General features: G+C 37.7%; 1 pseudogene; it reads right to left on the bottom strand.

Moving 5' to 3' along the window:
• Positions 1-366: 366 nt before the first annotated feature.
• LOC112442105 (uncharacterized) lies at positions 367-524 on the bottom strand (annotated as a pseudogene).
• Between the last annotated feature and the right edge of the window lie 20,684 nt (positions 525-21,208).

Raw genomic sequence — 21,208 nt, 5'->3', positions numbered from 1 at the left:
GTAAAGAATTGAAAAGGTGTTCTAACAGCTTTGTCTCTGTTGTCCCTCCCCCTCTCCCACTAAGCAAATCAGCACTGTTTACATACAGGTGAATTCCCTGAGAGCTGCTCTCTAAAACATGAAGCTAATTTTCTCAGGAGTGTGTGTGTGTGTGTGTGTGTGTGTGTGCTTGTGCGCACATGTGTGCACTCAGTCACTCAGTCGTGTCTGACTCTTTGAGACCCTATGGACCGTAGCCCACCAGGCTTCTTTATTCATGGGATTCTCCAGGCAAGAATACTGGATGGGTTGCCATTTCCTTCTCCAAGCTTATCTGTAGAAATGTCAATACTCAGTCTTATTTTTAAAACAGTACTTTTCCCCCAAAGGAGGTGCACCATTCCTGGAAGTATTGCAATACCAGGTTGATGCATGGAGTGGACAGAGCAAGCTCCTATTCCAACTCCTAGTTCCAAAAATCCATTTAATTTCACAGAAGACTGTTCTTTTAAGAATAATGGGTCTCATCACAAGAAAAAAGAAATATGCAACTATGTGCAGTGATGATGTTAACTGAGCTTACTTGCAGGAGATTATTTCATGATGTATACAAACACTGAATCATTGTATTATATACCTGAAACAAATATATTGTGTGTCAATTATACCTCAATAAAAAGACTATCAGGGCCTAATTTATGTTAACATTGAGATAATGATATAATTACTGAAAACTCCTAACATTAATAAAGCATTACTATGTGCCAGGCCCTGTTCTACGTACTGGATCATTTAATCTTCACCATAACTTTACAAGGTAGATTCTGCTACTTTCCCCATTTCAATGAGAAACAGAGAGATCAAGTGACCTGGGGGTCACACAGCTAATTCATGGTAAAGTTTTCATTCAAGTTCAGGTAGCTACAAAGCTCTGCATGTCTAGTCAATATCCAACTCTATGTCTTGACAGCAATTGAAGAAGGGGAAAAAGGCAAAACAGCTAAACGATGAAGGAAGTGCATGAGATTCTGTACTGAATGAACCTTTTTATTTTGGTAATTGTATGAGGTAATGTTTTGTCCAGTTATACATTCAAAATAGCTGAGAAAATTCATACCCTCTACCTACCCCAATCAGCCAAATTCTTCATGCAAAAATACAGCAAATAAGGGATATCAGATACCTGAGAAAAATCAAAGGGAAAAGCAAAGATCAACAAACAGAATACCCAGCTATGAAGGAAAAGAAATATAGAGTACAGAGAAAATGTTTAAATATTCTTAATAGTACCCTTAGGGATTACAAGAGAATACTCAATCTATAAAAGAAAAAAAAAAAGTATGCTAATATAAAAGATCACTTATAAAAGGAGAACAACTTCTTGGAAAATAAATACATGATTACAGAAATAAAATATTCAGTTCCTCCATTGATTAAATTCTATAATAGTCATCCCTCAAGACTAGATTAATTATCTTGAAGATAAATTCAAGAAAATCTTCTAAAACATAGTGGAAAATAAACAAAGAACTCTAAGAACTAAGGGTTAAGGCACAAGATTCAGATTGAAAAAGTTTATCAGATGCTGAAAAGTAAAATCAATTTTGATGGTGGAGGAAAAGACAATGACAATAACAAAATAACCTTGAGATGCGCAGGAATACATCCAAACATCTACTGCACAAACTATAATAAAATAATTTTGAAGGATATAAAAATAATCCTACACAATAGAAAATTTACCTGAAGGTTTTGTTTTCCCTAAAATTGTTCTACAATTTAACACAATTTTAATAAAAATCCTAGTAGCAATACAGACAAAACTTCAAAAATTGGTGATAAAATTCAAATAGAAGAATAAAAGACAAAGAATAGCTAAGATGATTTTGAAGAAGAATGAGCTGCCTATCAGTTATCAAGATTCATACACAAGTGGAACAGGCAACACCACATGGTGCTGGCACAGAAGTGGACCACCAATGGGACAGAGTAGAGAATCCAGGAATGTGGAAACCCCTTATACTACAAAACCAGGGAAAAATCAGTGGGGGAAAGATAAACTAGTTAATGCATTTTTCAAGGACAAATTATTTTCCGAGTTGAACAAATAATGGTCCTTGCCTCACACAACACTGAAAATTAATTTTAGATTGATTAAAAGTCAGAATGCCAAGGGAACTGTAAGGCTTTTAGAAAGTAACAAAGTAACATATTGAAAGATCTTTTTGATACAGTAAAGTTGACTGTATCAAGGAATATCATTTCTAGGTATGAAACTTAGAAGAATCTGCACATATGAACACAAGGAGATGTATACAAAAATACTCATTTTACAAACTCTTGTAGTAGTGAAAAACTTGGGAAAAAATTGAAAATAAATACATTGAAATATATACCTACCTATATGAAAAAAAGAAAAAAAAAACTAAAAAGAAAAATAACATTAAACTATATAAAACCAGTTACTTACAGATATTTTAAACAATATGAAAAAATTCGTATTGGTGTACTCAATTAATGCATATAAAACTTTAAATCATTCATTACTTCATAATATTATTTATAGAAATATATACATAGTGAAAATATAAAATCATACATAAGAAGAACCAACTTCATGAGAGTCACTCCCTCTGTGGGAGTGAGAAGTGAAACCAGACCTTCAATAAAATCTGTAATGTTTTATTGTATCCACAAACATATGGGTATTATGTTATTGGCCGTGCTTTTGTGTATGTTTATACTATGCTGTGAGACATTGAGTTATTAAGACAAAAGACACTAAACATTAAAATGAACATTATGCTTTCTCACAGCAAACAACTTTTTCAGCACCTGGGAACATCTCAGCAGGAAATATATAATAGTAATTGCCCACACAAATGTTTTAATGTGCACTCTCTCATCACTTCATGGGAAATAGATGGAGAAACAGTGTAAACAGTGTCAGACTTTATTTTGGGGGGCTCCAAAATCACTGCAGATGGTGACTGCAGCCATGAAATTAAAAGACACTTACTCCTTGGAAGGAAAGTTATGACCAACCTAGATAGCATATTGAAAAGCAGAGACATTACTTTGCCAACAAAGGTCCGTCTAGTCAAGGCTATGGTTTTTCCAGTGGTCATGTATGGATGTGAGAGTTGGACTGTGAAGAAAGTTGAGTGCCAAAGAATTGATGTTTTTGAACTGTGGTGTTGGAGAAGACTCTTGAGAGTCCCTTGGACTGCAAGGAAATCCAACCAGTCCATTCAAAAGAAAATCATCCCTGGGTGTTCTTTGGAAGGAATGATGGTAAAGCTGAAACTCCAGTACTTTGGCCACCTCATGCGAAGAGTTGACTCATTGGAAAAGACTCTGATGCTGGGAGGGATTGGGGGCAGGAGGAAAAGGGGACGACAGAGGATGAGATGGCTGGATGGCATCACTGACTTGATGGACGTGAGTTTGGGTAAACTCCGGGAGTTGGTGATGGACAGGGAGGCCTGGTGTGCTGCAATTCATGGGGTCACAAAGAGTCGGATGTGACTGAGTGACTGAACTTAACTGAACTGACTGAAATAAGGATATAACCTCCTATAGTGATTATGAGTAAGCATTTTATATTTCAAGGACCTCCTGGGATTGAGAAAAGAAATTTGAGTGGAAAGCCCTATCCATTTGTCAGGTTCCCATTCTCTAAGGCTGTGGCCACTCTGAGCAAGTCTTGGAGGAACCATTCTCATGCTCTCAGGAACAATTTAGAGCTTTTCATCCTGTGTTTGGGTTAATTAATGGAACTATATGTTTAGAAACCTACTCTAGTGATCAGAGATTAGTGAAGAAAGTGGGAGAAGGAGAGAGCAGGGTTTTTTTTGAAATTTAATGTTTCTCTTCAAACAATATAGTAAATGAAATGGAGTCATCATCATGACTAGATTATAACTTGATAGAGATTATAACTGAGGACACAAAACTAAGGTCCCAAATGGTGAGTGAACAACATGGATGTCCAGTAAAGCCCAGGATAGCCCAGGATAAGACCTTTAAATGAGTTGCACAGAACCCATGGAAAATAAACCCAAAGGACCTTGAGAAGGTAACAGGCAGGAAGCCCAGGGGTCTCCAAATGGAGGAAATATGCTGCAAGTATCAGACATTTGTATCTCTCTTAAGCAGCAGGAGGAAACAAACTAGTGATATTTTTTTTCCTTCTCTATACAATTTAAAAGAAGGTTTCTCTTAAAATACTTAAAATACTTAAAATTCTCTTAAAATACATAATGACACCTGGTCTCACCTGAAGTTAACTATTCTCAAACCTTGAGTTAACCAATACATTTTTCTTATGGAAATGTTTGTCTTAAGCTATGTTAATGTACTATGCATTTATCCCAGACTCTGTCTTCAAGTCGGTTCCCCCTAATGGATCAGAACCTACTTGACAAACCATTATGTTATACTCAGATACTGTTCCCCTAATCTATGTAAATGAAACTATTTGTATGGTAACCTGCTCTTCTACATGATTCAAGTCAATTGTTTTATGGCCTAGGATGAATCGCCTGGTGCTGAGATTATCCCAAAATACATCTTATGGATGAGGGGCCTGGTGCCATTCTGGGTTTTAAGACATTCCTTTCTTTCATTAACAGACTGCTAGTGACTGTATATCATCCAGCTGAAGACTAGCAGGGGGGTACTCTTACTGCCCCCTTCTGATGCCTATGTCAGAAGCTTTCTCTATCTCCTTTGTACTTTAATAAAACTTTATTACACAAAAGCTCTGAGAGATCAAGCCTCGTCTCTGGCCCCAGATTGAATTCTTCTCCTCTGGAGTCCAAGAATCCTGACGTCTTTTCATTCAGCAACAACCTTTCATCTTGGGGGCTCGTCCCAGGATCCTTCAGGACAAGGTAAAGATGCTTGGAGCTCTAGTTCTTTGTTCTCCTAGCGAACACGTTTTCTGCTGTACTTTACTAACTCTATGGTGTGCTAGTGTAAATGAATGAAATGCCCTGCATGAAGCAAGTGAGGAGTCCTGCTCTGTGGTTCTGCAGTGATCTCATATGGCTTATGGCAGAAACCTATCAGGGGTTTATACTGACCTTCCAATGCCAGGAGGCACACAATGTCTCCTTTGGAGACTGACTAGAAATGGGCAAAGCACGTGGACCGAACTCTCCTTTCTCAGTCAAACTTTTTGGTCTCTTTGACCATTTCATAACTCCTTGGGAATTAGAAGTACTAATCTAATCTGTTTGGTCATAGACTTTCAAGGGACTTCTGATCTATGCTGTTACTGTGTACTGTGACTTAGGTCCCTAACTTGGATTGGTAGTCAGGAAGCACCTAGCCTCACTAGGAATCAGAAGTTTGGAAGCTAGATGGAGCTCTAGCTCCAAGAGCATCTCTGAGGTTAAAGATTACTCAGATTGGAACTACAATGGGTTCTTTCCTTTGGTACCACTGGCTCTTAGTGGACCAGAGGAGGCTCTTATACTGGTATGGTGACGGTTAGAAGGAACATCTCAGTTTTATGTTTGTATCGGTCTTATTGTGGTCAGGAATATACTCAGGGCCATGCACAGGCACTCAGGTGACGAATGTTTCCCCCACCGGTCTTAGCTTGGGAGACATTCTGGAAGGTTACTCTGATTGCACCCCTGGTGGCATCAGAGACAAGCAAGGTTTTAATGGTGAAGCTGGACGTCAGTCAGGGATGCCATCAGGTCTACCCCTGGTGCATCCCTACCCCATCTTGGTGGTAGAACTGGGAGGGACGAGTATGATGCCTGTGTCTGTAAGGGACGGACTAAGTCCAACCAGGAAAGAAAATATTTTGGTGTAAAGTCTGTCTACACCCCGATCTAGAGCAGGGAAGGATGCCTCTGGTAAAAAGATGGTGCTGGTCGCTTTTTTTCTCCTGGGAGCTAACAATTCCAGCCTCACTCCTTTGAACTGTATCCTGAAAAACTGAGATAGATTTGATACTCATGGCTTAAAGAAGACACACCTGGTCTTCCTATGTGATACTACATGGCTGCAGTACCCACTGAAAGACAAAAAACAAAGAGATTTAAAAAAAGCAGGTTTCTCCAATCTACCCCTGAGATCACATGCACAAAACAGCCGAAGAAACTGAGGAACAGCCACACAAGCTGTTGCCTCTTCATAAAATACCCACCGGGAAAAATAATCAGTCTATGAGAGTTAGTAAGCCTTTTTCTTATCAAGAAATACAAAAAATCAAGGAGGATCTGAGAGACTATTTAGAAGACCCCAAAAAATATGTTAGAGCTTTTAAAGGTGTTACTCTGCTTTATGACCTTACTTGGAAGCATGTGATGTATATCTTGGGACAAACACTGACTCCTGACTCAAAGACTCGAGTTTTGGGAAAAGCAGTTGCTTACGCTTATTCCTTGGAAGGAAAGTTATGACCAACATAGATAGCATATTGAAAAGCAGAGACATTACTTTGCCAACAAAGGTCCATCTAGTCAAGGCTATGGTTTTTCCAGTGGTCATGTATGGATGGGAGAGTTGGACTGTGAAGAAAGCTGAGCACCGAAGAATTGATGTTTTTGAACTGTGGTGTTGGAGAAGACTCTTGAGAGTCCCTTGGACTTCAAGGAGATCCAACCAGTCCATTCTGAAGGAGATCAGCCCTGGGTATTCTTTGGAAGGAATGATGTAAAAGCTGAAACTCCAGTACTTTGGCCACCTCATGCGAAGAGTTGATTCATTGGAAAAGCCTCTGATGCTGGGAGGGATTGGGGGCAGGAAGAGAAGGGGACGAAAGAAGATGAGATGGCTGGATGGCATCACTGACTTGATGGACATGAGTTTGAGTGAACTCTGGGAGTTGGTGATGGACAGGGAGGCCTGGTGTGCTGCGATTCATGGGGTCACAGAGTCGGAAACGACTGAGCAACTGAACTGAACTGAACTGATAGAGATAAATGGCTTAGTAATAAATCAGTAGCAAAGAAAAAGGATGAGATAACCATCCTCCCCACTGAAAATCAGATGGTCCCAGCTATGGAACCAGATTCAACAACAACCTTTCAACCCCATGGTCCTTTAGAAAAGCTCTGCTCTTGCCAATCAGCCAATGACCACAGCATGGTTCCAGAGATAGCTAGGCCTGGAACTCACAGCACACATGTAGGCTTGGACATGTACTGTTGTTCTTTGATCTCAGTTTGGATTTGAAATAACACTGTGTTCTTTTTATATGTAAAATATAGTTCTTTTATGCACCTCTTTCAGGTATGTGATTTCATTTAATTTTTATAGCTGCCTAATGTGATTGGCCGTGTGCAGTGGGGAAAGTAATAAAGGGGCCAAAACTTTACCCAAATTCTCTAGTAAGAGAACAATACAGTTAGGTTCGTTGAAGTTTTCTGACTGCTGTACACTTAAATTGAGAGAAGACTTTCATGTCAGTTCCTTTTCCCCTTATCCTGATCCTGTTGGGCAGCCACGGACTTCTCTGGTAAACAATCCTACCAATGCAGGAGACGCAGGTTTGATCCCTGGGTCTAGATTGGGAGGATCCCCTCAAGAAGGAAATGGAAACCCACTCCAGTATTCTTGCCTGGGAAATTCTATGGACAGAGGAGCCTATGGGGCTAGAGCCCATGAGGTCACAAAAGAGATGGACATGACTTAGCAGCTAAACAACGTTGGCCAGGGCTTCCTGGTGGAGCAAGAGTACTGGACGGGCTGCCTCAGGGTCACCCATGGTGCTTACTGAAGCAAAGCTGGCTGACGCCATCACTGGGGATTCTAACTTTAGAGGGTGAGTTAGAGCCCTAGAATCTAGTTATTTTTAAAGTTCCATGGGTAGTTTTTTTGTTGCTATTTGCTAAGTAGTGTCTGACTTTTGGGCTTCCCTTATAGCTCAGTTGGTAAAGAATCCACCTGCAGTGCAGGAGACCTGGGTTCTTGCAACCCTATGGACTGTAGCCCACCAGGTTCCTCTGTCCATGGGATTTTTCCAAGCAAGAATACTGGAGAGAGTTGCCATTTCCTTCTCCAGGGAATCTCCTTGACCCAGGGATTGAACCGACGTGTGTTGTAGCCTGTATTGTATCAAACTGTATTGTACGTGAGAAAAATTTACAGTATGGAATTTGAAAAAAATACTGCAAATCAGGATATTTTTCTCCTCTAGGAGACTTGCTGCTAATTTACCATCTACCCACTGACTGTGGAGAAAGGAAGAAATCAAGTATTATAAACATAAACATTTTATACAATACTGTTTCATTTAATTAAATCTTATACTAAGAATATTGATACCCCATCAACTATTAACCACTTGAAAAATGCAAGACAATCTCTTCTTTAAAACACAAAAGTTTTACATTATCCCATTTTCTTCCTGAACTCATATTTTCTTTGATATTATCAGAGAATTTTATTCAAATATAATGTTTTAAGCTTGAAATTCTTTTTATATTCCATCACATTTTTTTTTCTGTCCTAGAATATATATCAAAATTAAAATTAGAGATCTAACTTTTTCCTATTATCTTAAGGTTCTAAGTTTTAAATGAATTTTTTTCTGGGTTAGGTTATCACCACTATTATTTGTAGTTGACAGTTGATCAAAATAACACATATAAATAATTATTATTTATAAACAACATCTTCTGATGCAAAACATGTATGATTTGGAAATGCATCTTTTTATAAAATAGATGGGGCTGTTAAGATTAGTTTATATGTTCAAGGATAAATATTATTTACAGCTAGAATGGGATTGACCCCAGCCTGAACTTTATTACTTTTTTTTTTCTTTATTTAATGGAAACACTAGGGTAAAAAGTTTATTTAAAAGATAGATAGGGCTGAAAAATAATGCTGTAGTAGAACTCTTCAATTCTCTAAATTTCTTCTCAGATACAGGCCAAAAAAAAATCAGGATGACCTAATTATCAAAAATAATTATTTGATGTAATATAATAATTGAGTTAGGTTCTCCTCAAGTTGTATTGCAAGCACATACTTGGGAAACAATTAAATTCAAAGAAATTCCCCATAATAGTTGGTCATTCCTTTTCTCACTACCAACTGCAATATTTCTGTTTCTTCCTTTCTTGGCAAGAATAAGTGAAAACTGTGTCCTCTTTTCCTTTTTGTTAAAGTGTAGAAAAGATAACTTTGAAAAGGGAGATGATAAAGGAGAGTCTCCTTAGAAGGTGAATCTTCAGACTGACTCATATTAGGAATATGATCAAATATGGACACTGAAGTCTTAGAAACTGACATCCATAACACTATTGATGCTCTCATGGCCCTGAGAGCTTCATTCTATACACTCAATAGAATCGTGGAGCTGGAATGGTCCTGATCTAAACCACAGCCCACAGCTGAGCCACCGCCCTCCCAGTTCTTTCTTTACAGGCAGTAAAGAACCTCACTTATCCTTGAGTGTGAATGTTGCACACAGCACTTTTACTAAGTGTTTACTGCTTACTCAGGTCTGCCTGTATATGAAGTATGGAACTAACTTTCTAATGAACAAATAAGTATACAGAAATTTAACTTTGTTGGTCACAGTAACAAAGCCTAATGTCTAGAACTTACAGGTTAAATTGGGTGGTCTCGTCATCTATTGTAATCTTAAAATTCCTTCCACATCTTTTACTAGTTTCTCTTTTCTCTTTCCCAAATCCCCATCTGTTTCAAGAGGAAAAGGGATACTCTGAAGTAGTGTAAATCTTCCCGAAGTATCTTTCTTCTAACTATTTTCTAACTATTTAGAGCAATAACACTTAAACTTGTTTTCTCAAGGAATATGATGAAAGATGGGCATTTGTCTTCATAAGAAAATGCATTTCTGCAAATACATGTAAAGTGTGCCTTCAACTGCAGAGGATGTCATTGATTCTATGAAGCCCATCCATCTCCAGTTAAGAAACTCTTTTGGAAGCACAGTAGGAATACTGGAGACAGATTATCTGTTAGAACGTGTTGTTGTTGTTCAGCTGCTAAGTCGTGTCTGACTTTTTGGGACCCTATGGACTGCAGGACACCAGGCTTCCCTGTCCTTCACCATCTCCTGAAGTTTGCTCAAACTCAGGCCCATTGAGATGCATGCTATCCAACCATCTCACCCTCTGTCGACTCCTTCTCCTCTTGCCCTCAGTCTTTCCCAGCACCAGGGTCCTTTCCAGTAAGTTGGCACTTCACATCAGGTGGCCAAAGTGTTGGAGTTTCAGCTTCAGCATCAGTCCTTCCAATGAATATGCAGGATTGATTTCCTTTAGGATTGACTGGTTTGATCTCTTGTAATTCAAGGGACTCCCATGAGTCTTCTCAAGCACCACAATTTTAAAGCATCAATTCTTTGGTGCTCAGTTTTTTTATAGTCCAACTCTCACATCCATGCATGACTACTGGAAACACCATAGCTTTGTACACGGACCTTTGTTGGGAAAATGATGTCTCTGCTTTTTAATACTCTGACTAGGTTTATCATAGCTTTCCTTCCAAAGAGCAAATGTCTTTTAATTTCATGGCTACAGTCACCATCTGCTGTGATTTTGGAGCCCCCCAAAATAAAATCTGTCACTGTTTCCACTTTCCCCCATCTATTTGCCATGAAGTGATAGTGTACAACATTTTAATGATTAAAATAAATAAGCAACATTTTAATACAAAAATATTTTGGTTATTATTCAGGAAAAATGGGCTAGGCTTTCTGAAAATGGTCAATTTCTCAGGCATATTTGAAATATTACAATGTGCAGTGGCTACGGAAGATGAAGCACAGGACTTCGAGTCAAGCACACTGAGATTCTGATTTTAGGACTTCATTTTATTCCCTCCATGACCTTGAGTCACATCAGTAGTTTCTGGGCCTCTCACATTACTTATTTGCTAAATGTGGATAATATCAGCATCTTATAGGGTGCTATAAGGATGAAATAAAGTAATAAAAGTGAATGTCTAATACCATGCCATGAATGTGAGTGTGCTCAATAAATGGTAGTTCTTGCTTTTTTAATTTAAATTAACTGTTTTAGGAATGTTTCCATTTCATAAAATAAGGTGCACAAGTAGGACATTCTTAACAAAAGAAATGTAAGATTTTGGGACTCAGCGAGACACAGGAACTCTTTGGTGGATGTTTTGAATCTAGAGAGCTTCTCTGGTAGCTCAGATGGCAAAGAATCTGCCTGCAATGCAGGAGACCTGGGTTTGATCCCTGGGTCAGGAAGATTCACGTGGAGAAGGGAACAGTTACCCACTCCAGTATTCTTGTCTGGAGAATTCCATGGACAGAGGAGCCTGGTGGGCTACAGTCCATGGGGGCGCAAAGAGTCAGATATGACTGAGGACTAACACTTTCACTTTGGAACCTGGGCTGCTTATTTCTGAATCTTATATTCTCTTCATAGAACAAAAGCCACACTGATGAATCCTGTTGGAAATGAACACACCAGGATTTACTCTTAGACTCATGCAAAAGTGTAAGATGCCTGTCAAATTCCTGTAGAATTTAATGAGAAATACCATTATAAATCTCTTTTTTTAATATCAATGAGAATATTAGGCCTCATAAAAGTGCTGGTCCTTAGGCAATAAGAAACAGATCTGTTGTCAATTAAGGGTTATACAGTCAAGATTATAACCAAGGAATATATTTTAAAGCTTTTATCCAGCAGAATGTAGAATGGCTTTGGTATAAACTTTTAAGAAAATTGACCTTCTTCTTAGGTCACTACTCATTCCTTCCAAGTAACACAATGACAGAATGTTTATAAATGTAATAATCTTAATCACACAAAAGAGAAACATGAAGTCTAAGTATATCTTATTTCTTTTTCCTACCTGAAACCTCAACTGAAGAATTATTTACCAAACAGTGTTTCTGAAAATTTGGACAAGTGTGCTGCTGCTGCTGCTAAGTCATTTCAGTCATGTATGACCCCGTGTGACCCCATAGACGGCAGCCCACCAGGCTCCACCGTCCCTGGGATTCTCCAGGCAGGAGCACTGGACTGGGTTGCCATTTCCTTCTCCAATGCATGAAAGTGAAAAGCGAAGGTGAAGTCACTCAGTCATATCTGACCCCTAGCGACCTCATGGACTGCAGCCCACCAGGCTCCTCTGTCCATGGGATTTTCCAGGCAAGAGTACTGGAGTGGGTTTCTTTTGCCCTCTCCATTGGACAAGTTTGCATTAAAAAAAAAAAAAAAAAAAAAAACCTCTGGTGACAAATTTTAAACCAGTGAAAACTGAAAAGATCAAACCTCAAAACTCTCAGCAAGACAGTCTTGAAAGGAAATGTTAACAGGCCCAGTGTTGGGTGCTACTGTGATAAACAGATGAACCCTTTCCTATGTGCCTGATTCCAGCTACACCCATTGGCCAGAGTCACTGTTGGCCAAACCATGCTCTTCTAACCACTGGGCACTGAGAGAAGTGCCAGAAATAATAAGTTGGAGCTTAAGCAAAAGCTGAGAGGAAACACTTGATGTCAGATATGACCTTCCTATTGTTTTGAGAGAACGTGGATGCTGGAAAGAGTAAATACCTGTGTGTCTGAGACTTAATGTATATATGCTGACTGTCAGAATGGTTCTTATTTTCCCTGGCTACTCCCAACTGCCACAAGATGATCTTTTCCTGATGTTTACTTTAATGGTGACGTTCATTTCCAGGCTGCTATCCAGAGTTATTCTAGTGTCAAGAATGTTTTTTTTTTTTTAATACTAATAAATACATGAAATTATGAAACATCAGACAGACATTTGTCAACATTAGCTAAGCTCATTCATATGGCTGTGATGCTATATCCACTCACAGTGAATTCATTTTGCTAAAAGGGACAAATGACTTCCTATACCTTCCACGCTTATACTCAGCTTTTGTATCACTAGTATGTGTCAGGGAGGCAACAAGGAGGAAAATCTCACACACAAAACAATGTACATCCATTCTCCTTATATGCCTTCATGGTTATTCCTATCAAAATATCTCCACAAAGGCCATAGCTGATCCTACATAGAAGGACAAGACTGGTAGCTCCTGTTAACAAAAGCCACATAGACTCTGGCAGCCAGTCAAAGTTAAACTGACCCAAAATCATGTAGTTTCCAGACTTGGCTTTTCCTATTTTGCAAGCCACAAGGCAATTTAACTTGCCATTTATATATAAGACTTCATTCACTGGTACAAATTCCATCTGAAACCTATGTATAATAATATTTATATCTCCAAAGTACCAATGAAAACCACAGAATTTTAGAGTCAAAGGGGACCAAAGAAATGGTAATATTGAAAGATACAATTGAAAAGTTGTAGGCATTCAAAAGTTACTTTGTGTATTATGTGCCAGACATTGAAACTAAAAAAGTAAATGGCATTATCCCTACTTTTAGGGATTTCACATCCTGGGAGGAAGAAAGATTAACAGGGAACAAAATTATACTAAAATATGACCATATTCACTGATAGAGGAATAGACATAGGCACAGGAAGGAGGTAATAATCTTTTAAAGTCAGTTCTGGCTTCCTAGAGAAGGCAAATTTTTGTTCAGTTAACAAGGATAAGATATGTTATGGAATGAAATGTTAGTTAGGCATCCTGCAGAAAGGTGGAGTAGAAAGATTTTCTACTTTCTTCCCTCTGGGGAAGAAAGTCGGAGGGAAAAGGTATTCCAAGACTAGAAAATAGCATGAACAAAATAAACACAGGGTTGTTAACCTACATGCTGTATTTGTGTAACAAGAGTAAAATGTAGATGACATGAAGTATGGGATAAGTGGAAGAAAAGTGTTGCTTCACTTGACTCCAAGCAGTGAGGAACCATGGATGATTTTTAGCAAAAGAGTGGCATAGTTATATCTGTCCTTTATAATATTAACTTTAATTGTATGGCAAAGGATGGACTGAAAAAGGAAATAAGAGGAAAAAGCTCTATAGATACCCAATGAGAAAACAAACTATACAAAAAGTATTGATTAATTCTAAATAATATCAGTGAATAAAATTGATTAATAAGGGTCAAATGAGGGCTTAATCTCCTTTCATCTTGAGCCCATGATTTCTGTTTTCTCTCTGGTTCTACATATAAGTCAGCTCTCCATGCCTTCAGGTTCTGCATCTGTGGACTCAACCAAATCTTTGATCTGCTTTTGGTTATATCCACAGATGCAGATCCGTAGATATCCAGGATTGACTCTACTGATAAAATGTAAGATAAAGTTACCCAAGGTTCAAGTAAAAGAACTAGACATGTTTAGAAATGTTTAAAAGCATTTAGCACATTGACATCCCAGTTGTCTGCAATGTTTTTGCTCAAGACCTGCTGTTAACTGCAATTTGGGATGCTTGAAGGAAAAGACTGTGTCACAGAAAACCATGGGTAGTCCGGCTGCTTGTGGAAAAAGCAGCAGGACTTTGGTACTGTGAATTGTATGAATAAAAATGCAGTCCTATGAATTCCTGGTTTTAAATAATTTGTCAAATACCTGGCAGCCAGCACTGATGGAGGCAGGATGGGCTGGTAGCTCCCAGGGTTGCTGCCTCTGCTCCTGCACTTCCTGCTTCCACTTGTGGGTTGCAACAAGGAAATTTTTTTCATGGAGACAAAAGGATTCCTTCCTGATTTAGGACTCTGGGACCCTGCCCTTGTACCTATTCTCTGGTGATTTTGCTCAGTCTATTGCTTGCCTGACTAACTTTCATTCCAGGATTCTAACCAGACCACACCTGGTCAGAATACCTGCCCTCCCCATTCCTGCTCTCTCATTTGTAACCACTTAGCCCAGACCTCAGAGAAGGCAATGGCATCCCCACTTCCAGTACTCTTGCCTGGGAAATCCCATGGACGGAGGAGCCTGGTGGGCTGCAGTCCATGGGGTCACTAGGGGTCGGATATGACTGAGTGACTTCACTTTTGTTTTTCACTTTCATGCATTGGAGAAGGAAATGGCAACCCAGTCCAGTGTTCCTGCCTGGAGAATTCCAGGGATGGGGGAGCCTGGTGGCCTGCCGTCTATGAGGTCCCACAGAGTGGGACATGACTGAAACGACTTAGCAGCAGCAGCAGCAACCCAGACCTCCAATTTAGAGTCATTCAGAGTTCTGGCACAAAAAACTAAAGTGGCTCAGAGATAAAAATAGTTCTATAAAGTGAATCTTTAGTGGCATGATTTGAAGTAAAAACACTTAAAGACACAAATACATCAAATTTAGCATGTTTTCAGTTGTTCTAAATTGTTTTACTGAATATTCAGTCTCTATTATAAATAATGACTGTCTAGATATTTTGTTTTTCTTAGCTTAATAAAATGAATGGAATAGACTTACCTGAAATAAATAATGAATATAAGATTATTAAAGAACCTAGTAAAATCTTAGAATTGAGAGAGTAGAGATCATCAAGCATGACCTGTTTTCCAATATATGAATACCTACTATAAAGGAACTAACTGGTAATTTCTAAGTTTCTGCCAGAACACTAACATAACAGCAGTTCACTTCTAGTTAAAGAGCTTCTTTTCATTTACTACCTCTAATGGGTAAGAGAACCCTAGCTATGCAGCTGAAATACCTGTCTTCATGTGAATCACTGATCCTGTTCTCTGTGTTGGAGCCACGTTGAGTAAGTCTACTCTCCCATTCATAAGACATAGATGTAGATGTAGATATGATAAGATGTAAGTATAGATATTATATAGATACATATTTGGAATACATAATTATAACCACTTACATTTATGCTTTTTTGAGTTTTATATGTCCTGTTCCATCAACCATTGTTCATATAATAAGGCACATAAATATCCCACCCTCTTGGTCATTCCTCTTGTAGAAACATCATTTTGTCAATGCCGTTTTAGTGTTTCCATAGTATAGTACTGTGAGAACATCTGGAGATGATACTTCTGTTAATACTATGTAAGATTCATTTTTTTCAACATCTGTGTCACACTGTTGACTCATTTTAAATGTTGGGCCAAATGAAACCCTTTAGGTCATTATTTTACCAAACTCTGCCCTTAAGCCATATGTTAATTATTTCTCCTAGTAACAAGAAAGGAGGCTAAAGGACTGGAAAGGAATTAGCTAGTCTAGACAAGATTCAGCAAATTTCAGAGAAATATATTTCCATTTGAAATTCCCCATTTTTAAGGCAGTTTATTTTTTCCCACTTGGCAACATCATGAAATTGAGTAAGATAGTATTATGTAAAATATTTTGAGTTCTAACTGACATTATAATACATATCGTAAATCTATAGCTAACAGTGCTAAAAATATTTAATTTTTTAATAATCTTTATCAGAACTTTTAATTGCAAATAGTTACACAAATATTTACTAAATAAAACTGAAACACGTGTGAAGCACTCTGATATCTTCCAATATGCTGTTTATTTTGCTGGGTTCAATATTACTATATCAGGACCAGGGCCAAGGCTGAACAAGTTGTTGAATGAATCTAAGAGAGTACTTTCTGTCCACTCTGCTGTAAAAAGTTCATCAGCACACTGTAAAAAACCATTCATGTCTCACCATGCTTGGAGTGTGCTCTTTGCGGGACAAATACACATTTTACTTTAAAGTGAAAGTGTTAGTCCCACAGTTGTGCTAACTTAGCGACCCCACCAGGCTACTCTGTCCATGGAATTCTCCAAGCAAGACTACCAGAGTGGGTTTCCATTTCCTACTCCAGGAGATCTTCCTGACCCAAGGATCAAACCTGGGTCCCCTGAATTTCAGGCAGATTCTTTACCGACTGAGCTACTAGGGTTTTTACGTTAAGCATGTTCTTTAAATGCATACACTTTGATAATATGGATGAGAAAAAAAAGTCTTTTCTGCAGTTGGGCCAAAAAAAAAAAAGAAAATCATTGTTTCTGCTTTTCACAATCAAGAGATTACATATTACAGTTATAAACTTAAAAGTAATAGTTCCAAAAGACAGTGCCACAATATTGGAAAATTTCAGTTTAATCAATTTTATTTTCTAAAATTGTACTGATATTAAGATAAAATAAAATTGTACAGAGCCATTATGCATGTAAGAATGTAGCTACTGGGTGCTGTGATTTCCATCACAAGAATGTGTCTCATGGTGAAGGACAGGCATAGCCTTCACACATTCAATTCCCTAATATGTATTTTTAAAAGACTTATTAATTTAAGTGTTAAGAAAATACTAAGATTTACTATTTGGTTCCATAATCTTAAGCAGTTTGTTAAAACATTTGACTCATTTTTAAAAGATAATTTCTTTGAAAAATCTACTTACATTCTCCAGGAAAAAAAATTCCTTCCCAATATTACTTTCTCTTTTTTAAAAACTGATTTCCTTTGAGAACATGGGATCTCTGATGCTCTCATGCCCCTGGTAAGTTCCCTGTCCAATTATCTATCATCACCCTGCTGTGATTCACACCCTGAACTTAGATTTAGTGGCTAAAAAAATTCCCATTAGAGCAGATCAAATGAAACAGGTCAGAGGAACAGAGCATGGATAATTCTCAGCACCAGATGTTCCACAGAGACAATTTAGAACATGGAAATATCGCTGCATTTGTAATCTTACTATACTATGGCTATTCACAACAGAGAAGCCATTAAACAATGCTCACCCGGCCTGCAACTTTTATATTCACTGTGTGGTTGTTTTCCCCAAGTGTGATGTAATTTATGACTGCTACAGATTCTTTAATAGACACTGAAGTATCAGTTCAAAAAAGAATTAGCTGAAGGTTTAATAGTAAAGAGAATGTAATGGGTTTTCCTTTAGTTTCCTATAGTGAGTCCTTGTGGTCACTACCAGTTTACTATAACCTTCTGTAGAAATAAATTTGAAGACAACAGCTATCCCACAAAAAGTAATTTGCTTCAGAAGCCAAGGGCTCACCACAGTGCTATGAGTTTTAGAGACAAAAATGGCAAAAGGGGGGAATAGAACAAAGCAGAGGAAACATTCAAACTGGATACAGAGAACAGAAATGTCAAATGAGTGTGCGGTCAGAGCCAACAGAACCACTTGTGAACAGAAGTCCAGTTTCCAGACTGAGGTCATGTCCCTCATCCAAACACTGGCCTCACAGCGGAGACTCCTGGAGACCTCCAACTGATGGTCACAATAAGGTTGTTGCCTCCACAGGAAGACAGAGATTGCATACATCTAGTCATTGAGCAGTACTGATTGTAGCAATTACTCTGCTAGGTGCTCTGAGACATGAGATCAACCAGATTTCTGTTTTGATTCTTACCCTCATCATGCCTAGGAGAGGAGATAATACAGGTACATAAATAACAGTAATACACGGTAGACTCTGATAAGAATTATGAAAGAGGAATACATCGCTGTATGAATTGAAAAAAGGGAAGGAACCACTGAGCTGAGCTAAAGGAGAACAATATGAGAAAGGTCAGAGATGACCTCATGGAGGAGATGGCATTTTATAAATATGAATATTTACTGGTTGATTTATTAATAAATGTTTTAACATTCTTTTCCAGGTTGTTCTGGAAGTCTTCTCAGGTAAAGGTAGATAAATGCAGATTATAGGTTTCATCAGTATAGTGCAGTGTTAGAAAATAGGTCAGCATTCCTTCATAGAGGTATAATTAAACTAAGCTAGAAAAGTCCTTGCTAATCTTTTAACTTCACTGTTCATTATGGTAGCTACAAGCCATATGTGGTTTTTCATATTCAAATTAATTAAAATTAAATTTAGTTTAAAATTCAGTTCTTCAGTTGTACTACACAAATTTCAAGTGATGTTCAGGTAGCTCGAGCTGAACAATTATGAAATGTCATAAATTGTATTTAAATTAGATACAAATACTATTAAGATGATGGAGACCTAGAAAAATAACTAAAGTACCACTGGCTACATTATATAATTTTAAATGTTGAAGAATGTAATTCTTTTAATTTTCAAAAAAGTTACCTTAAATAAAATAAAAAAATAAATTGAAACTGTCTTAGGAAGTCTACCTTTCACAGCTTTTTGAGGAAGGAAAACATACTCATTGATAATGAAGAAGTAAGGAAGACAGGATAGGAGATCAGGAGTAGGGGGAAAGACCACTAAAGGAGAAGCAAAATCAATAAGCTAGATAAATGTGAATTAGCAAACAAAAGAAAAGTACCAATAAAAATATACTTTAGGTAAGTTTCAAAAGTGAGTTATAAAGTGGGAATGATAGAAAAAGACATACTCTGGGGTGGAGAAGAAATATTTTTTGAGTCTATGATCTACATTATCTATTTCTCTGCATATATCTAAATAATCTACAGGAAAGTCACTTCCCCTACATAATTTCTCTTGTATATACAAAATGCTTGATATAAGTTTGTATGCTTTTTTAAAAAATTAACAGAATATCTATATGCAATTTTGATGCTCTGTTGAAATTAGTCTTTTAACCTAAATATTGTAAGTTGCAGTTGTAAAGCTCCATGGGATTAAAATATTATGTCACAGATCAGTGGAAATTTTCGGTGATTCATAGCAAAATATAACAACCTGAAACTAAGCAAAAGTTTCCTGTTGGGAATTCAAAGACATAATAGCTTGCCTCATTTGTATCTCTATCCTAAGCAAAACAAACTTTGAAAGAACAGTTTAAGATTAAAATACATTTTAGGTAAGTAATACTTTTATCCTATACTTCTGACATTTGTGGAGCTAAAGGAATGAATACTTAAGTTTCTTTAGGAAACTAGTCAATAATCTTTCTAAAAGAATGAACTAACTTTTTCTCTTACTGAAAAAGTGGGGTTGAAGAATTGTGTGCATGTAGAAAAAGGAACACAGCGCACATTTTTTCTGACAACATATTTCATGCTTTGTAATTAATGGGAGTGAAACTTGTTTAAAATCTGAGTATACAAAGAGGGGCACAATTCTAAGCTGCTTGACTGAGGAGAAAAATATATTTTGATATAAAGGGTCATAATAATAAAGTTTACGGTTTTAAATGTGGTTTAAGGTCATTTATTACTTCTTAATGTATAGAATATATTCTCTTTATAACAAGAGGTTTACATACTTAAAAGTAGCATCATATGAATAATGAATTACATAAATAGTGTTTCATGAAAAATTAGAAGATAAAAAACCAGATATTATGACTACTACATATTTCATATTTGAAAAGTCCTTCCAAGTTTCCAAAGTTCTTTTTATATACTATTTTTTTGCTAAGTCACTTCAGTCGTGTCTGACTCTGTGTGATCCCATAGATGGCAGCCTGCCAGGATCCGCCATCCTTGGGATTCTCCAGGCAAGAACACTGGAGTGGGTTGCCATTTCCTTCTCAAATTTTATATACTATTGCTTGCATTTAATCCTTGCAATAATACCTGGGAAGCATTATTATATCCTTTATGCAGACTGAGCTTAAAGAACCCATGTAGATTGGAGGTAAGATAAAATCAAAGCAAATGAAAGCAAAAGTTTCTGAGTATGAAGACCAGTGGACTGAGCTATGATGTGGGAAAATTGAGATTCTGACCCAGGGTTTCAGATTTTCTGTTTATAATTGTATTGAGGTAGATATTACTGCTGCTCAAAGACATTTTCAGCTTATGAAAATCCTTCCGTTTCAAGGATATGGAAGGATTAAATTTTTAATTCACTTTTCATAGCTTAACATGGCCATGTAACTTGTTTGTTTGATCAAAGAAACACGGATGAAAATGATGTTATATTCTGGCATGCTAAGTCGCTTATATCTTGGCAAAAGCATTTAATGGCCAAAGCAAAAATCTGGCCCTATCTTCCCAGCACGTGTTCACATTTGTGTGCTACAGTGAGCCATTCTATGGCAGCAAGGACTAATCGTTGCTTGTGTCAAGTCTCTGAGATGTTTAATTATATATCACAATAGCCTGACATAACCCATTCTTGGGCTATTTTCAACACCTAAAATCTTCAAGGTCAGTTCAGTTGCTCAGTCATGTCCGACTCTTTGCGACTCCATGAATCGCAGCACGCCAGGCCTCCCTGTCCATCACCAACTCCCAGAGTTCACACAGACCCACGTCCATCGAGTTGGTGATGCCATCCAGCAATCTCATCCTCTGTCGTTCCCTTCTCCTCCTGCCCCCAATCCCTCCTAGCATCAGAGTCTTTTCCAATGAGTCAGCTCTTCACATGAGGTGGCCAAAGTACTGGAGTTTCAGCTTTAACATCATTCCTTCCAAAGAAATCCCAGGGCTGATCTCCTTCAGAATAGACTGGCTGCATCTC

This window comes from Bos taurus, chromosome 17 (genome assembly GCF_002263795.3).
Source record: "Bos taurus isolate L1 Dominette 01449 registration number 42190680 breed Hereford chromosome 17, ARS-UCD2.0, whole genome shotgun sequence".
NCBI classification, from domain to species: domain Eukaryota; kingdom Metazoa; phylum Chordata; class Mammalia; order Artiodactyla; family Bovidae; genus Bos; species Bos taurus.
This window is presented reverse-complemented; position numbering and strand designations above follow the sequence as displayed.